Source organism: Zonotrichia albicollis, chromosome 3 (assembly GCF_047830755.1).
Source record: "Zonotrichia albicollis isolate bZonAlb1 chromosome 3, bZonAlb1.hap1, whole genome shotgun sequence".
NCBI classification, from domain to species: Eukaryota; Metazoa; Chordata; class Aves; order Passeriformes; family Passerellidae; genus Zonotrichia; species Zonotrichia albicollis.
In genome coordinates, this window is record NC_133821.1 from 90,276,266 (window position 1) to 90,295,341 (window position 19,076).

General features: G+C 43.7%; 1 long non-coding RNA gene across 1 annotated transcript in view; it reads right to left on the minus strand.

Moving 5' to 3' along the window:
- Positions 1 to 2,560: 2,560 nt before the first annotated feature.
- The window catches only part of LOC141728598 (uncharacterized), a 55,484-nt gene continuing 38,968 nt past the window's right edge, over positions 2,561 to 19,076 (minus strand). The window contains exon 4 of the long non-coding RNA XR_012579712.1: positions 2,561 to 13,479. This is a non-coding gene — a long non-coding RNA (uncharacterized LOC141728598). The remainder of the gene's footprint in view (positions 13,480 to 19,076) is intronic.

Here is a 19,076-nt window from a genome sequence, read left to right on the forward strand (position 1 = left end):
CTGTACAAAGAATAAATGCATTTTTTGCCTCCTGTTGTATCTCTACTATGTGGAAGACAAATTCAAATTATGGAAATAAATTACATTTAAGAAAAAGGAAGGTTATGCTTAAATAGACTATAATTGACTAATACAAGAAATTCTAAAATACCTATTAGCAAAAGGAAAGAAATTAAATCCTTTCTCTTTTAATTCATAGGAAAAAAAAATCACATAAACATTTCTGCCAGAATTTCATTCTTCCATACTAAGGAAAATCAAAGGCAAGAACGCCTGTTTTCTTTTTAAAGGTCCTATTTTTCTCTCTAGCACCTGAATTCAGCCCAGTTCCAGCTGGGGTAAAGGAGGCGGATGGGAGGAGCCAGAACAACACTTCACAGGTTTTTGGAAAATGTAGCACCTTTTTTGCCTTTTTTTTCCTACTTTTTCTTCAGCAGTTGCAATAATTGTGAGGACTGCTGGTCTTAAAGCAGTCTAAAACCCTTGCCTGCAGAATTTTTCTGCCAACTCCATGGCCCTGGGAGCTACCTTTGGAATAGAAGCTGAGCTGCCTTCAGCCAGAGCCAGCTTTGCAGCTCTGGGCACATGGAGACATCCTCTCTCCTGGAGCTGGTGAGGAGGGAGACAGAGATCTGGGAGGAGGAAGTCTTGTCCACCTCATGTTCAGCTGTGGGAGCCTGGCAGATGCGAGGAGCTGGCCAGCAGCTGGCTTGAGCTCCGGGCCGTTCCAGCTCCCATTCTAGCACCCTGCACAGCACTTCTAATTAGTTACATCCAAGTGTTTCAAGGTTAGTGTTGGCTCTAAACCAGGGAAAATAAATAAGAAAATTTGATCATATGCTTTAACCTTCAGTTCATGGTTGTTATGTGTCAGAGAAAGAAGTAGGTGCTGTCACTTTCAAGAGGAAACACGAGCAATGAATTAATCAAGCTTCTGTCTCACTATCTAGCTGTCACCTGGCATTTATTAATAAAGGACAAGTTTGTTGTCTTATGTGATTTTTCCATGGTGGCTGGCCAGCTGGTTGGTACTTGCCAGCCAGATTAGCTCCTTCCCAGATTCCTGGCCAATTACACAAGACTATCTGACTGCGTCAATGCAGATATGAGTGATAGTCAGTGACGTGGTCAGACAGCCCCACCAAGCACCTGGGCTCTGGGCAGCTGGCAAGACCTTGCTGGGGCCAGCAAAGGTCCTCAGCTACCAGCTACTGGGCAAGAGGATGCTTTGTAGCAATTCTCCTCCGGAGATGCCACTCAAAGCAGAGCATCAGTATGTCCATGCAGCTTGTTGGGAAGAGTCAGGCAGCACCAGCACATGAAACCTTGTTCACATGGTGTTGTGTCCACAGTCCACAGTGCTGAGCTTTGGGATGCTCTGAGTGATTGCCAGTTTTCCAAAGTAACAAATTGCAGGGCTTTCTGGATTGACAATCAGAAGCTGCTTCATCCCGAGGATCAGCGTCCTGGAAACTGCCCTGTCCCAACCTGGCCATGAAAAATTTACTAGTAAGATTCTGCCCTTGTGATAGACATGTTGACAGTAACATGGACTAGAGTTGGACTAAATGATCATTCTAGGTCCCTTCCAACTGAAATAGTTATCCTATTCTGTTCTATTCTAATCCATTCTATTTCCATTATATTCTTTCTGCCTTATCAAATGATGAAAGGCCTGAAATGCACAACAATACAACCCAGCTATTTTTGATTCATTTGACATGCCTAAGAAGTTGAGATCTCTATGGAAACAGTGAGATTCATCATAGGAAATTCATTGGATGGGTCAGTCTCTTCAGGTGACTTGGTGTTAGATACCAGTTATTTGCTTATCTACTTTTGTCTGGAGCAGATGGACAAGCTGCCCCACACAAAGAAACCACATCATTGTACAGCCCTGTGCCCCACAAGTCCACAAAGAGCAGTAAAACCAGTCATTTTCATCAGCTACTCCAGGTCTGAGCCCTCTCCATCTCACTTTCACCTCCTGTTCTGCACTACAAGGGAAAAGCAGCAGGGTCTGCCCCAACAGACCAAGGGCGGCTTCTCTTGTGGCCATCAGCAGGCCATTCCTGGAGTAAGATGACACACAGCATGGAGCAGGGGGCACAGACTCAAATTGTGTATGTTTGCAGGGAGGCACAAGTGGTTTTACCTATGAGACATTTACTGATGTAACCTGTTTGCTGGCAGGGGGGTAAACTGAGGTACTGCCCACAGGACAACAGGCAGGATCTCAACTGCCCAGACAGCGACACCTGGGAGGTCAGGGATGCCTGTCTCACACATCTCACCAAACAAAAGAGGATAGAAGCCCTCAGAAGGGCTAGAAGGGATAGAACTCCTCAGAAGATATTCACATGAACAAGGTCCAACAGAGCCTGGAAATCTTTTGACACAGAGAGACACGACTGAAGGGTAGGTGGGCAGAGGAAATCAGTCCTCAACTCTCACTGACTTTCAACCTGACTCAGACACATGAATGTCCTTTGCACTGTCTGAAAGCTTCCCTTATCCAGTGCACTTAAAACAACAGTTATTTAGTTTTGCTGAACTGCTCAGAGCTGATTATGCCTTCTTATCAAAACCAGAGAAACAAGTGGTGCACATTTTTATGTACACTGTGTGCAAAATACTATCAAACAGATGTAGGTGTAGAGATGCTATTTGTGAGATGCATCAGCTGGCTCTGCTGCCCCTCAAATGCAAGGTACCCTGCAGTCTTCATAAAGGTCATGTATGTAACAGGTTGAAAGCAAAAATGTGATGTCTGAAGGCAAAAGCAGGCATGAAATAGTGGGGTGGATTTTGATACAGCATCTGAGTTAGGATTTTTAGAGAAGAGAGAAGGAAGATTAATGGGCTTAAAATATAGTTTGTTTTTTTAAAAAGAGAAATGTATTGAGAGACTTCTCATAGCATGACAAGTTTGGATAAATTTTCAAAACTGGAGATGCCGGAGTTTCAGAACATATCTATGCAAACAATTAGGAAAACTCATTTGCACTGCAGCAGTAATCACAAAAGTACAGAATCCACTCTCCTGTAAGGGCATTTGTGTGAGCACTGGCTTGGCTGGCTTGCATGTTTGGCAGATAAATATAGGGGATCTATTATTTCAACACCAAAGGCAATATTTCAACAACACATCTCTTCTTTCAGAGCCTAAGGTTGATTTTCAAAGGTGATCTAAACCTCTCCAAGGCTAAGGCTGAGTTATAATGAGAGTCAAAAGCTGAACAGTCTGTTTCACCTCTCAAAACAGGACTTGAGCACTTTCAAATATCCTCCTCTTAATCTCCATTGACATGCATTGTTTCTGTTGCTCTATTCTGGGCAGTGAGGCTTTTGTAAATATATGAGTCAGTCCCATAGTACTGAAAATGTGAGCCTTGTCTTCTGCAAGGTAGTAAACCCAAGGGTTGTTTTATTCCCACACATCACCCTGGATTTCAATGGAAATAGCAGAAGGATGCCAGTGCTCCTCCAATAACTACTCTAGCAAAAGTAGGGCTTAAGGATCAGTGCCTTGGTCGTCACTATAATTGGTGCATCCTGATACCTTTTGTATGGCTATGTAAATAACTGCAGGGGAAAAACATCCAAACACAGAACAACTGTTTCAGTGACTCCCTGCCTGGGTGATGGAACAAGCAGTACTGAGAAACGATGTGACTGATGATGATCCAAGGCAAATTATAAATGTAGATTAAAGTGGTGGGGGGCAGAGAGGGGAGAATTAAAAGATCACCTCTTGAATAGATGGAAGTTGAGAAGTTGATCTGTAAAATAAATACTGTGTACAGCTATACTTCTGTCATATGCAAGCTGGAGTGAGAGGAGAAGGTGGCATCCAGCTCTGAGCTCAATGCTGCAGCCACAGAGGAGCCGTGCAGGAGGGGCCTGAGCACCACACGCTGCACAAGAACAAGAAAATATCCAGAAGGGCAGGTCAGAGCTGTGAAACAAGGGATGCCAGTAATAAGTTCCCAGGAACTTCAAGTCATTTATCTCAGTTCAATGACAGGTTTATTCATTTATAACGTGTTAGGAAAAAAATGGTGCTTGAAAAATAATCCAAAAAATTCCTTTGTCTCTTAAGCTTTGCATATACATAGCTGCCCTGTGCTGCTTTCAGAAAATAACCAAGACAGACATTTTATCTGAGGAACACACATTTTCTTGTGTTTGGAGGTATGTCAGGCTGCCATTTATCATCGTATAAGCAACACTGAAATGCCACTGCTTTCAGATGAGGATCTCTCATCTCTGCCAGGTAGCAATTTAAAAAATATTAAAAACAGGCAGGTCTCATCACCAGTGAATATTGGACCAACACATTGTCCAATACATTGGCTCCTTTAAGGGTTTCTTTCTTATTTGTATTTTAGGTTTTACACTTACAGTAATAATTTCAACCAAAGCACTTTTTATTTATCAGACACAAGCAGATGTTCACAACTAATATATCACAGAGTCACTGAACAGTTGAGGTTGGCAAACACCTCTTGAAACCATCCTGTCAAACTCTCCAGCTCAGGCAGGGCCAGCCACAGCAGGTTTCCCATGACTGTCCACCTGGGGTTTGGATAGCTCCAGGGATGAATGCTCCATAACATCTTTGAGCAGGAATATGCCAATTTGAGCACCCTCAAAGGAAATAACTGTTTTCATGCATCCAGACTAAATTTTCCTTTTTATTCCTAATTTGCACGCAATGCATCTTGCCAGGAAGATTCTGAGAAGAGAGAAGTGTCTGGCTCACTCTTGTTCACTTCCTCCCATCAGGTATTTATGCCCTCCTCAAGCCTGCTCTTCTCTAGGTTGAAAAGGCCCAGCTCTTTCAGACTTTCAGCACAGAAGAAATGCTGCTGTGTCCTCATCACCTGCATGGCCCTGTTCTGGACTCAGTTCAATAATATATCCATGTCTCTGTACTGAGGATCCCAGAACGGGACCTGGCACTCCTCATGTACACTAATCCATGCTGAGCAGAGGGAGAGGTCCTTTCCCTTTACCTGCTGGCAGCACTCCTCCCAGCACAGCCCAGCAGGCTGGTGGCACAATGGTGCACTGCTGGGCCATGGTCAGCCTGCTGATTCCAGGAGCCCCAGATCCTTCTCTGCTTTCCGGCTGCTCTGCCCCCAGTCCGTACCAGGGCATGGGATTGTTCCTCCCCAGGTACAAGACTTGGCATTTCCCCCTTGTTGAGCTTCACAGGGTTCCTCTCTACTCAGTGCTTCAGCCTGTTGAGGTCCCTCTGGATAGCACAATAATCTGGTGTATATTTACTCTCTTAAAGTCTTTGGAAACCTCTTTGATTCACCATGGTGGCACCACATGGAAATTTAAATCTCGACCTATTGCAATCCTTCTACTGTGGAGACACCCCACAAGGAAGAAAGAGGCTGCCTTTTCAGGAAGTAGTGTCTGTCCCACTCCTCAGACATGGATTGAAAGCTGTTGTCCTGCCTTGTTAGTCAAGGCAATGTTTGATTTTGATTTGAAATATTTCAAGGTTTGCTATTTCTCCCAAAAGGCACGATTCTCTGTAGCAACAAAATCTTTTTTTCTCAAACCAGCTGTACCACAATAGCTAATCTGGTAACAGAGAGATTCTACAAGGCAAGAATGCTCTGAGATCAGAGGGAAAATACACCAATACCAGTGGGGCCACCAGCAATGACTAAACTGCATTTATTGTTTTACTGTTCACTCCCTCAATGCCAGGAGCCAGGCAGCAGGCTATGCTGACTCCATACAGTGTTTTCTTCTGTGCTGAGCTCAAATCCCACTCACACCCTCTGATACTCCCACTCATCCCACACAAGGGTTGTTGCTTTGTGACTGGTGGCAGCCAAGAAGATACCTGTTCTCCCCCATCCATCAGGATCTGGGGTAGAGAGAGACATGGGCAATTCTCTGCCCTGAGGCAAAAAGCAAAGATCTACAAGAGCAGGCATAAATTATGCTTGCCACCACTCTCCTAATCTCTAGGAAAGGCATGCAGACCTTCGAAAAAGCACTTTTAATGTATGCATTATTAATAGAAAGCTAGTGCACAGTAATAGCACTTTCTGCTACTGCTGCTGTCTGCAGCAGGACGAAAGAAGGCCACCAGAGAACCACTAGCTCTGGAGGAGAGGCATGAGTGATTATTATAAAGTCATGAATAATTCTGGTTTACACTTGAAAATTGTACTTGTACACACTCCTCTCCCAGCAGAGGCATTTTCAAAATGCACAGATTCCCTGAGAATCCATGTTCAGATGTTTTTGCCATTGCTTTTATTTAGAAGATATGTAGACAGGTACTTAGTGGCATGGTTTATTGGTGGAGTTAGCAGTGTTAGATTTATGACAGGATTGAGTCTTTTCCAACCTAAATAATTCAAAAACCACAGTGAAAAAGGTAAGCTTTCCATATAACAGAACATCTAAACCTTCTGCCTATACAGGCCTGTAACAACAAAATCACAAGTTTCTTTCCTGAATCTGAATGCTTCCAGGCAAACCCAAGAAGAGCAGAGCACAGATGTACTGAAAGGATAAGGGAATTTCCTTTACATTATTCCCATTTGTTATTTCAATGATGGTTTAATCCACAGGAGTTTAAAGAACAGCTTTTATCCTACCTCAGAAAATTCCCAGATCCCAAAGCAAGCACTCTGAAACAACAATTTTCCTTAAGTGGTGTGCCTCACTGAGGAAAAGCTGACAAAAAGCAGGTGTGACAGTAGCAAGGGAAGAGCTGCAGGAGTTGATCAACCATCTCAACCAGCCCTGACCATGATGGGAAGCTGAGGCACAGGGAGGGCCTGAGACCAGCCCTGTACAAAGCTGGAAATAGCTCCTGCTTTTGGCTCACACATACCCATGAGTGTCACTTCTTCCAGACCAGGCTTTTTCTGTACAGACTCACCTGGCACCACAGCTCTCAGCTCTTTCCTTTGCCCTGCATCACCTCTTGTTTCTGTCTGGGGATAGAGAACCACAAAGGCTGCTGTAACAGGCAATCACATTGCTGGTTTTGGGTGTGATTTACCAGAAACCATGACATTCCCTCTCCCTCCTGCACCACATAATTCGTGTTTCTACCATCTAGCTGCAAGGGCAGGGTGCTGCAAAATGAAAGTTGAATTTAAGCTGTGATTGACAGTTATGGGAGTATCCCCCAGAGAAACTCTGTCTGAATCTGATGGTAGAAGAGCAAAGATTATTGACTCACCAAGATCAAGGCTGTACAAGGGAGCTCATGGCTTGTGTCATTTGACTCAAATAGTCATTTGACTATTTTTGGTTTTGGGTCATTAACTGAAAGAGATGAAAAATCACCCAGTTCCCAAACCAACAGCTGCGCATCAGCCTTTCAGTCAAAGTGAATTGGCAAAAAACTATTCTGATTTGAATTTTTAGGTCAGGCTGTACCAGAACTTCATAAACTGCTCACACGTGCTGAATTTTTTATAGTGGTATTTTCAAGAGAATGGTCATTAGGTTGAACAGTGTTTATTCTGGCAGATACTACTGTTTCTATGGCATGCAAGAAAGGAGAATTTTATCTTCTAAGTAGAAGGAAGATAAGGTCATGGTAACAATCCCCCATCTGCTCATCACATGGCCCCTTCCTCTCATCACTCACATTCAGAGCATCCCCCACTGTATTAGCAATTCCTGATTTCTGGGAAGCATTTCCTTTGCAGAGGAATATTTATTTATTTATTGACCTATTCAAAGCTTTAGGCATGTACAAAGTTTAGTCTCTTAACATTTTGTGAACTGCCAGTGGAGGGAAGAATTCCAGGAGTCACTTGTTAGTTATAATGAAGCCAGACTGTGCCCTCCTAGGATGCACTTTGTCACTCATGACGGCAATGGGAAGCGCTCCCGTTTATCTGATGGCAAAGTGAGCCTCTCCCAGGCTGTTTTGTCCACAGGGAAAGCAGCTGGCAACCTTGTTTTCCTGAGGAAAAGACGAGCAAACATCCCTCCTCAAACCTGTCTTGTGGAGAGGCACAAAGCACAACAATGTGCTGCGTTTTGTTTGTTTTCTAGTTTTCATTTGCACATTGAGTCCTAATTTGTGAAACAACTGTTCAGGCTCAGATCTGTTTTGCAAATCATTGTGAATTGAGCAGCAGTGGCAGATTTGTTTCAGCCATTTTTGTTGAGCATGGTTGAATGTGAAACAGTGTGATTTGGAAAGAACAGGCAAAATGAGAGGAGAGTTTTGAGCTGCAAGTCCCTTGGCAGCACTGCCAATCCCTGTGCAAAGAGTAATTCACATCTTTTCTGAGGTTCCTGCTTCAGAAAATCATGACCAAGTCAGATGCCATCTTGAGATATAACAGTGATGTTTTAATGATACCACAGTGACAGAGCCCCTCTGAAACAATGATCTCAGGACAAATAATTTAGTCTTGTTCTTCAAAATCTTTTGGTTGTAGCTAGGATTTCCTTAGGTTCAATTCCTAGAACGATAAGAATCTCTTCCCAAAATATGGCCAACAGAAACTGAGGGAGGCCATGTTTCCAGTGAAAACACCTTAAAGGTCTCCCAATCAGTGAGCAAACAGCTGTTCAAATGCCCCCACACCAATCTGGGCACTGAATTGCGGTGCCTTGATGTTCCCTTATTCCTCCAAGGTTAGTAGGTGAGGGCTGCTATGGGAAAATTGGAAAATTTGTCCAAGGACAGAAAAGCATATGATGTCATTACAGCCCTCATAATATGCAGAGGTCCTGCATGATTTTCCTTGCATTTCATTCACTGCTTGCAAGCAGCTGTAGGTGCAATCAAAATAAAACGATGAGAACAGCCTCACACCCTCCAGCTTCTGTGGTCACTGCTTGATTTGCATTATTGAGCAGTCTCACAGTGTCTGCCAGCCAAGGCACCGCCCTGCTGCAGTGTCAAACTGCTGCATCTTCACTGAGCATCTCCATATTTACATAAAAAATGAGACATACCAAACATAATATATTTATCCTATATCTCAAGCCACCTGCGCATTATCATTCCAGTAACCTCTCCAGCAGGAAATGAACTCCACATCTTCACAGAGTAGAAATGTGAAAATTAATTGTTAAGCTACAAATGGATCATTGGGAAGCAAAATGTGTGGAGGATTGTTCAGCCAAAATTAAACCTATTATCTCTGGAGAAAAGAGATTCATCACTTTAGTATTTTTGAGCCACATTCATGGATTTATTAGTGATTGCTTAATTAAGTATCTGCAAAAAAAGTGTATACCAATGTGTGTGAGTGTACAACTGCAAGTCAACCAAGAAAATGTCCTGAGCTATAATGGGGTTCATGCATATATATGCATATTTGTATGTATATGTGTTGTAGAAGTACATAAAGCAGTGCCTACAAGTCCCCTGCAGCAATAAAAAATTAAGTCAGAAATATGGTCATGGGAATGTTGAACTCACAGAAGAAGAGAGCTATTCTGTCTTCACTTCCTCTTCTTTTTGAAATGTCAGGAGTGGCTTACCTTGACTTTTGTATATTACATATTCCCTTTTTGAATGTCACACAAGAGGAATAACTGCCACATCAATATCAATATCAATATCAATATCAATATCAATATCAATATCAATATCAATATCAATATTGTCCTTCTCGAGCCAGCCCAGGCAGCAGAGGAGTACAGTGTTAGTGGAGGGAGCACTAACACTGGGATTAACCCACCAGCTGGTGAATTCCAGAGCTCAGCTTCAAAGCCAAAGTCAAAGGCTGCACTGTGCTGGGCATTGCTCTCTGGCTGATTCCCTGCAGCCATGACCCTGCTCCACCAGAGCTCCAAGCCCATCCCCAGGGTGGACAGGTATCCAACAGCTGCCTGTGACCCATCCAAGCCCCTCTGTGTCCAGGTCAGCAGCTGGGCAGCATCGTGGCAGCACCACCAGCACGTCTCCATCTCTACTCTGTGATCCTGCTGCCTTGCTCAGTTGCAGGGCTGTCTAAAAGCCAGAGAAGGCAAGAGGATTTTCTGTGCTCTTGATCAGAGTTTATAAATCATCTGTCAGTGGAGTCCATTCCCTGCCAAGCAAACAGTGCTTGAAAGAATAAAAAATAGGTCTTCACCCTAGTGCAGAAAAATTACACCTGCTATTACTTCTGAATTTGAGATTAAAACATAGCAATAGCATGACAGCCAAGCAAACCAACGATACTGCATTCTCTCTCTCTTCTGGTCAGGTCTTCCCTTTTTTTTTAAGTGACCACATTTTCTCATTTAATCCCATGTATTGCCAAAAGGTTTTTCCCCTTACAGTCACCAGCATCTAGGCTTACAGGAAAGTGAATAACAATGGTTATGTGCAGCCAAATTAATGAAACAATCTCTTCCTCCAATGCCTGTCATTAACAGAGGTCCAGCTCTGCTGCAGCCCTTTGAACCCCTCATGGAAAGGAAAGCTGAACTGGAATAAACAAGAGGAAAGATTGCCATCCAATCCCCATCCACCACTGTGCTTTCCATTTATTACATAACCACCAACCACCAAAGCACAAAATGGAGACTTAGGGCATGCAGAGCTGGCACTGGACTCAAATACTTGATATATACCACAATATTAGTGAAAACAGGATGATTTCTGCTCCTTCCCCCCAAACCATACCATGTTAGAAATCCCACATGCCTTATCACACTAAGAGGATTCCTACCACTGACACATTTCAATGTTCAGCTAACTAGAATTTACAAAGTCTGCAGTCACTTTGTCCTTGTCTTCTCTATAGAGTGAAGCTTCAATTCCCCTCTTCAGCCTCCATGCCCAGCTGGTTTTGGGTGGCCACTTCTCCCAGCGTGGTCCTTGCCTCAGTGTGCTCACCCATGCCCACTCTGCAAGCTCTCTACTGCACAGCACCAGGCATGCTCCTAGTGCTTCATGAATGCTAATTAATGGGACATGTGGAATGGCACAGAGATTAAAATGCAGCATTTTCTCTCACTGAAGAATGATTAATTTCTTGTACAGATGTGAGTGTTGTGCTTTGTTAGCAGGACATTGTGTGGCAGATAGGCACACACACAAACAGCACCCCATCGGAATATTAATTAGTGCTTCTGTATGCAATTTATTAAAAAGACAGTGTTCCACATTCCACAAGACTAATGTCACAATTAAAATACTTGAATAACTCTCATGGTAATTTCCATAGCCAAGTGCTCATCCATGCCTACACACTCAGAGGAAACAGAGCTGGAGAGAAATTCAGTTTAGAACATTTAGATCTTTAGCCAACAAGAGCCAAATTGGGAGAACAAATGGAGGATCCATCTCCAAAGCCAGGAATACACTGTGCCCAGTGGGAGTCTGCATCAATCAATCAATCAGCTGTGTTTTCACATTTTTCATATTTGGCAGCTGGTAGGATGATCTAGTATCACACTGAGGTTAACTCCCAGTAGCGTTCAAGTCAGGCCCAGAAGCACACACAGGAATCCCACCATGTCCTGTTTGCTCTCTGATTAAAACTTAGTTCTTGGTAAAACTGACTGCCTTCCCTCCTGTGACTGTGTTGACTGACAAGACCACCACAGTGTCACTCCTGACACTGGAGCTTTTTCACTGACTTGACATACTGCTCAAGTGACCATCTGATTTTGCTGGCCACAGGCTGCAGGGCAACTGCACTGCTGCTCTGGCAGCCTGTCCAAAGCAGCAGAAGGCCTGTGACACCTCCAGGCTGCCCAACCACATTCCAAAGAGGACACCACCACTTTGACAGATACCTACCTCCACGTGAAAGAAAGACATCCTTCCCAAAACAGTCCACACACCAAGAGGAAAATGGCAAAAATGAACAAGCCCAGGCCACAGAGCCCTCCATTTTCAAAGATGTATTATCTAGGTTCATGAGATGGGTTAACACAGAGTCCTCAGCTCAATTTAGGCTGTGAACACCTTGGGTATAAAAAATTTCCCCTTTATTTAAAGGGGGATCTGCCTGTCTGGCACAGCTGTGCCATGTCCTGATGGGACCATCCCAGCAGAGACCCACCACAGCTCCAGTAACCAACCTCAGGAGAAGCTGGGGCCTTGGCTGCAGGAGGAGGGATGATGGAATGAGAGAAGCGCTGGCAGGGATGAGTGATAAGGGAAGATGAGCATATTTTATCTGTCATGGAAAAAGTGCCATGGAAAGTGGCATTGTATAAAGAAGTAATCTGCTGTTTCTCTGAAAGAGTTCTACCTTGATATGTTCCATGGAAAAAAGTTTCTGAATAATTTAAAATCAAAATTTGTTGTCTTCCTTGATGTCCAACTGTTCTTTTCTCTTCTTATTGCACTGACAGTAGAACAGAGCACAACAGGGCAGGTTGGAATATATTTTTCACCCTATTAGGTGAAGCTTCTTGACATTTATGGCACTGTTTGACACCCCACTGAGCTGCTGCATTTCAAGAAATTTGTCTAATGTTTCCACCAGAAATATTTTTAGCTTTTCTCTTCTGCAAAACATTTCAAAATTTCAGCTTTTCAACCCAGTTAAAGACAGAGACAAACTTCATGATGCTGGAATGTCTCACAGTACTTACCATTTCAGTGGGCTGCAGTTCAGCTGATGGGTATGGGTAACACCAACCTCTAACTCCATCCCTTCTGTAACTGGAGAATTTCTAAGATAGGTTCAAGTACAAACATCAAACCTGACTGCAGGCAAAACTGAGCATGGTTTTCTCTGGGGCTGTGAATCACATGTGATGCTACTAGAAATGAAGGATATCATGTATATCAAAACCAAAAATCCAACTTACAAAAAAGGGCTATGTATTCAATATTCACTTTGCTCTAGACATCACAAATTATTTCCAAGCACATTGGTCATATCTCTCTCTCCAACCCATGTCAAGGCATACTACTTTGTCAATGCTAGTTCTGCATTAGTAGATATTAATGGCTGTTTTTTCTCAGTTTCAAATTGACCCAAGATCTTCAGTATCTTGACAGGTTACTTGAAATGACTGTTCAAGTCAGCTCACATTTGTCACATATTTAAGTCACAGGTATTGAGCTTGTCAGCTGAATTGCCAGTATTGGACTTGTCAGCTGAATTTTTCAATTTGATGTCAGAGAAAACCAAATTGTTATTGACACACCACAGGAAACATCCTGCTCTCTGGACACAAAAAGTGAAAGGTTACCACAAGGAGCACCTGGGGAATTAAGAATATAAAAAAGGGAAGAATGGGTTGTCATGAAGTCAGTAGGCAGTCCTGAGAAAAAAGAAAACAATCTATTTCTGCTTTTTGATATTCTACAAAAAATTTCCTTAGCTGAACCTTTGTTAGTCAAGCACAGTAGGGCTCCTGGCTTTCCTTGGTCCCACCAGATTTTCTATTCCTCTTGGAAGACTTTTAATTCTGGACCTCAAGTCTGTGCTCCTTAGGCACACTTGGTTTTGCATCATTGTTGGAGATGAAAGATGGTTGACAACAGCCATTTACCTGTAGTCAAGTCTGTAAAACAAGAGTATAAATGTTTAGCTGTTAGTCTAATAAGTAAAGCAGACATTATAGTGGTTACTGTATGTTTAAAATACAAAACCAACATAGTATCCAGAGATAAAAAAAGGGTAAGAAGGGAGCTGGGCTTCATTCACAACTTTTCATACAAAATTATTGGGTGTAAGAGTTGTATATGCTTTTGTGCTCAGCTGGGCATTCATTTTTCAAGCTGCCTCTTTGACGGATAGATGGCCACACAGAAGATGTGCAAAGCAATGTCAGAGTGTGTGCAATAATTTTTAAATGACATGGTGTCACAGGGAATCATCTCTAATAACAAAGGCTCCGTGCAGGGTGATGACAGTCCTGAAGAGGATCCTGTGATGCTGAGCCTGTCATGAGCAACACAGCTTCAGGTTTCTTCCTATCCTTTTTTCCTGACAGTCACTTAACTGAAAGCACCACCTGATGAAAACTGGCAGCAGTGTCCTAGGGAGAGGAGGATGATGACATAAATTCAATAACCAGGGATCTTCACCCAGAGATCAAATGAAAGCCTGAGAGAGTTTCACACACACTGTTGTTTGGGTCAAGAGTAGTTATTAGGCTTTCTTTTTCCCTTGGATTTTGAAAAGTATATACTTGCTGTTCTTCCAGCACAGCAGCCAGTTAAAAGAAAAGAACTACCTTTTATCAGTGGTAAACCTTTTAGCTGTGCCAGGTGTGGTTCCCCTCTCTGTGACCTTCACCAAGATCCCTTGGGAGCTCCGTCCCACCCCCGTCAGTGGGGAGCAGGAGTAGTAACTCCATACAAGTCAATAAATTAATCCTGGAACACAATGGCTGAGTCAGATGTGTACATTTTGTCCTTGATATTGACTGCAGAAAACCTAAAGGTGTTGAGTAATAATTTCCAGGATCCCTTGGCAGCAACCCCTTGAGCAGCTGCCAGCCACTGCTCTCCACAGGGCCATCTCCATGCCAAGGTGGAACTGAACAGCTTCTGCTCAGCCTGAGCACCTAGGGACCAAAGGGAAGCCTCAACACTACACATCTGGACTCTCCTACTGCTCCCCAGGCTTCAGAGGTGACCTGGGCATGAGAGATAAGGGTCCCTGTGAAAAGGCAGAGAGCGAGGGGTGAGTGCCTCGGCCACCAGCACAAAACCTGCCCTCGCTGCTCCACCTCTGAGCCAAAGCCTCACCAGGCTGTTACTGGGAATGCCTTTCCAGAGGGCTTAGCGCCATGGTACAGCAATGCCAGCAGGATGGCAGGATGCCACAGATGGAGCCCATGGGTGTGTGGCTGCACTGAATTCCCCAGGGAGGGATTACGGCTGATGTGTTTGATGAGCAGATTTATTCATGCATGGGATGCAGTCAGTCTCCTCATCTTCCATCTATTTTCTTGTAATTACAGGGACATATGGTTGTGTTTCGTAATTAATTTCCACAAATTAGAAGCATTCAGAGAAGGCTGCTTAGAATGAAACAGTCAGGGTGTTATGTGAGTTTGTCTTTACATTAATTGATTTTAAAACATTTGTAAGTAAGTTCGTTGTTCCAGCTGCAACAAGAAGATTTGATACTTTCAAAACTCATTTTCACTGGGGACCTCGGGGCCCTTGGTGAACCTAAACAAAATTAAATTCCCAACACTGTTCCATGGCCAGAAAATAATTTTTCCACAACTGGGGAGACAGAGACACAAATAGTTAGGGTTTCAATTCAGCCTTGTCATAGAAACTGCAGCAGGGAAAATTTAGGTCAAAATGTTTTTGTCAAAAGAGGAGAAGAATCCACAGGAATGATAATAAGATCAATGCTTCAATTCCTATTTTTAGAATTCCCCTTTTTAAGTGGCAAAAATGGTTTTCCTGCTAACATATTACCAAATCATAATAGCATCAGACTTTTTACTACAAAGAAGCACTGTATGCATAGTTGTAACTACCTGGATTTAAAGAGGATCAGGGCATAGACCTTAACAAGTGTCAGAAATCCTGGCAGAGCTTACAGATGTCTTAGGCCATGAAGATTTACTTTGCTTTTACTTCAAGTATATGCCATTAAGAGATACTAGTAATTCAGTACTTGACACACAGAAATAAATCTGAGAATAATAAAAAGGAATTAAGAGGTCCTGACATTTCCCTGAATACCCAGAAGAATTCCTGGAAACTGAAGCAGTGGAATAATTCCTCAGGTAAGCAGTCTCCCATTACCTTCCAAGTTTAATTACAGCCTTGGATGTATGACTGGAAAAACAAACACCAGTGAAAAAATTCTGCCCTGTCAATAAATATTTTCTATTTCTGATTTGCCTCAGTATAAGACAAGTTTCTCCTTTTTTTGATATAGAGATTGAGTAAAAGATCTCAAGATACATTGCTACTTTTCAGTGGCTCCCTACAAATCTCTCCAAACAGAATATTCTGCTTTCACAGCTCAGAATTCAAATATTCTCTGAATTGACATAAATTCAATTGCCCTGCAGAAAAATAATAATAACAAAAGATCTGCTCCAGGTAACTAACAAAACTTTAATGACTGTAGAATACAAATGAAATTCCAGATATTTGAAGATTTGTCTCCTCCCCACACAGCCATTTGTCCACTACTGTTAGCAGTCAAAGGAATTATTCAGGAGAAACACAAACACTGTAGGAAAGTATTTAAATAAATATGTAAAGCAGATTGCCTTATTCCATTCCTTTATTTAGAGAAAAAACACGGTGAATTTTGTTTGGCATTTCCTGATGAATGTCCTTCTTAATAATTGCACTTAATGTTCTCTGGCTGTAGACTTGTGGAAAAATTCAAGCTAGAAGGGACTGTTAGAGGTCCTCAGTCCAATCTCCCACTCAAAACAGGACTAGCTTCAAAGCCCTTCAAATTTCAGGTTTTATTACCCTGCAAATGAGCTCTGGACCAGTAACAGCAATCTGTGTGGTGCTGTAACATTTAGAGCAGAACCAGAGTGGCCAAAGATGCCACTTTGGGGCAGTCTGCTCCCTTACAATCTGAAGGTAGTTTGAATAAACCCGACCTGTGTGTGGATTTTGCGCTTCCCTGGGCCCAAGGCTCTCTCCATGCTGCACAGGGGTGCAGTGGGAGGCTGCCCACAGGCTCCAGAGCCCCATCCCAGCACTGCTGGGTGCCCATGGAGCACAGGAAGGGCACAGAGGGTGCAGGGCAGCCCAGGCCACCTCCAGCTGCCCTGAACCCAACTCACCCAGCACTGTGCTGAGCCCAGCACACGGCCAAGTTAAAGCTGGAGCACCTGACGTGTGTGTGCCTGCTCCGAGAGCTGTTTTTCACCCCTCCACAGCATCACAGCAATGGAAGAAGCACCAAGGCTCCTCAAGGCAGAACTCTGCCCTCTCTGACTGCATGAATTAGATCCAGACCTATTCAATCCAAATTATTATTCTGAATACTGTGGTGGAGAGAAACAATGCAGGCAGTACCACAGAGGTGAGACTAACAGAGTTAGATCTCCCAATCTCCAATGGGATTATCATGGCCATTTTTGACAGTCTTTGAGCCCAGCAGCAAAACCAACTGCACTCCCCCAGCACACACAGAAACACATTTTCACAAGCAGTGAATGCCTTGTAAGCCAAGCACTCCCTGCACTTGCAGCAGAAAGGGATTATTCACAAAGTGGCTATTCAGAAAACAGCATAATAGAAATTTAATTCTGCTGTCTGAAGGATTTGCAAAAATCATTTGCCCAAGGAGAAAAATAACATCAGAGAGTAAAAGCATGAGCAACTGGGTGTGATGGCTGTGCACCTCCCTGCCTTTGCTCCAAGAGATGTGACTCAGAAATATCCCACACCTCTCCTGCAGCAGCAGCAGCTCCCTCCTGACTCCCAACAGCGCCGCGCAGGTGAGCAAACACAAGGAAATAATGACAAGATGGAAAAGTAAATGAGGGAGAGAGGATCCCACGTTATGTAACACTGCATTTAAAGGATTAATTGGGACAGCCTGATAAGGATGAATTGAATGTGTGAGAGCTACAGTTTTTTTAATTGAGCAGCTTTTCTCCAGGGAGGAGAGCTAAGTTTAAACCATCTGTCCAATTTCAGTGTCATTTGCCAAGGAAATGATTAAATATTTTAAGATTAAATCAAAAGCTGGGAATCAAGGAGAAGCCTAGAAATTAACAATTTTGGGGTTTGTTTTACATGCAGTAATATGAAGTTCAAAGTTGGTGAGTTTTAAATGCCATTTCTCCCTCCTGCATGCACATACACATTGCACATATGCACATCCACAGTCAAGAGAAACACTGAGACACAAGGCAACATCTGAGTGAGCCAAAGCCCACTGTGCAGCAAGGGACCAGGGGAAAAAAATAGGAAAAAACCCAGAAAACTGTGAGAAAGGTTGGGACAGCATCTGCCACAGAGAGAGAATCCAAAAAGGCTCCTGGGGTGAAGGATCCTCTCATGGGTGCCTCAGGGGAAGACTGAACATGGCAGCACTGACCCCACAAAGTCATCTTCCAGGAGTCTAAGAGCATTTCTAAAGTCTGAGAAAGGATCTGAACTACAGCTGCTAATCACAAGGCAACTGAAGAAATATGGGATTTCAGAGGATGGCTCATACAAAATCCCTCCTTCACCACCCCCACATGTTCTGCATGGTGCCCACCACCCCTCATGTCCAGCTGTCAGGTGCTGACCAAGGTAAGAGAGAAGTGAGGGCACAAAACAGAGCTCCTGTGCCAGCAAGTCACTGAGTATCTGCTGGGGTAAGGCAGGTGGCCAGAGCTCCTGCTTCCCTTCCCGTTCAGGGCATGCTAGAAAGATTTTTCCTTTACAGCTGAAAAGTATCCAGCAGTCAGGACTGGAAAGAGGCCTGCTGATAGGATTACCTGCTTGGAGTGGAGAAAGGTTTGTCTGGAAAGTCACTTAGTTCTCCTGACAAACACAGCACATTCCACTTAACCACAGCAGTCATGCTGTGCCCATTGCTGAATGAGGCTGGTGGGAGCTTGGTCAGGATTCAATTTTATATTAAGAAGCCTACATTTCAGATGCTTACATTTACACGGAGTGCATAAACTCCCATCACAGTCCTTGGTGTTTTGGGGATCATTCCAGTTCTCTAACCAGAGTCAATGAGTGCCATTTGAGGGTGCTCAGGGTGTCTGCAGAGGGCTGATGGGCTCACCACAATGTCTGCACAGACCTGTGGGCTGCTGGAGACACCCAGGGACCTCCCAGGACCTCTGGGTGATGAAAGGCACTGGTGTTTAGGGCACTGCATGTTCTTTGTGACACCCCTGGGCTGTGGAGCAGGGCTCAGCCAGCACTGCCCACAGTGTCCCAGCAGGACACCAGCCCATAGAGGCACCTTTTCCACAGGGAATGTCCTCCTACTCCTGCCCGCTCCACCTTTAATGTGTAAATCCCTGTGTGCTCCCAGGCAGACCTCACCCTGCCCTGGGCACCCCAGACCACGCTCACTGTGGGTACACAGAGGTGCTGTGGTTGCACTGGAATTGAACCAGGGGCCAGTGGCAGCACAGATTTTTCCATAAAGTCTTAAGTTGCAGCTCCAAGGGTTAAAGGGAAAACCTTTGCTTTTATCTCT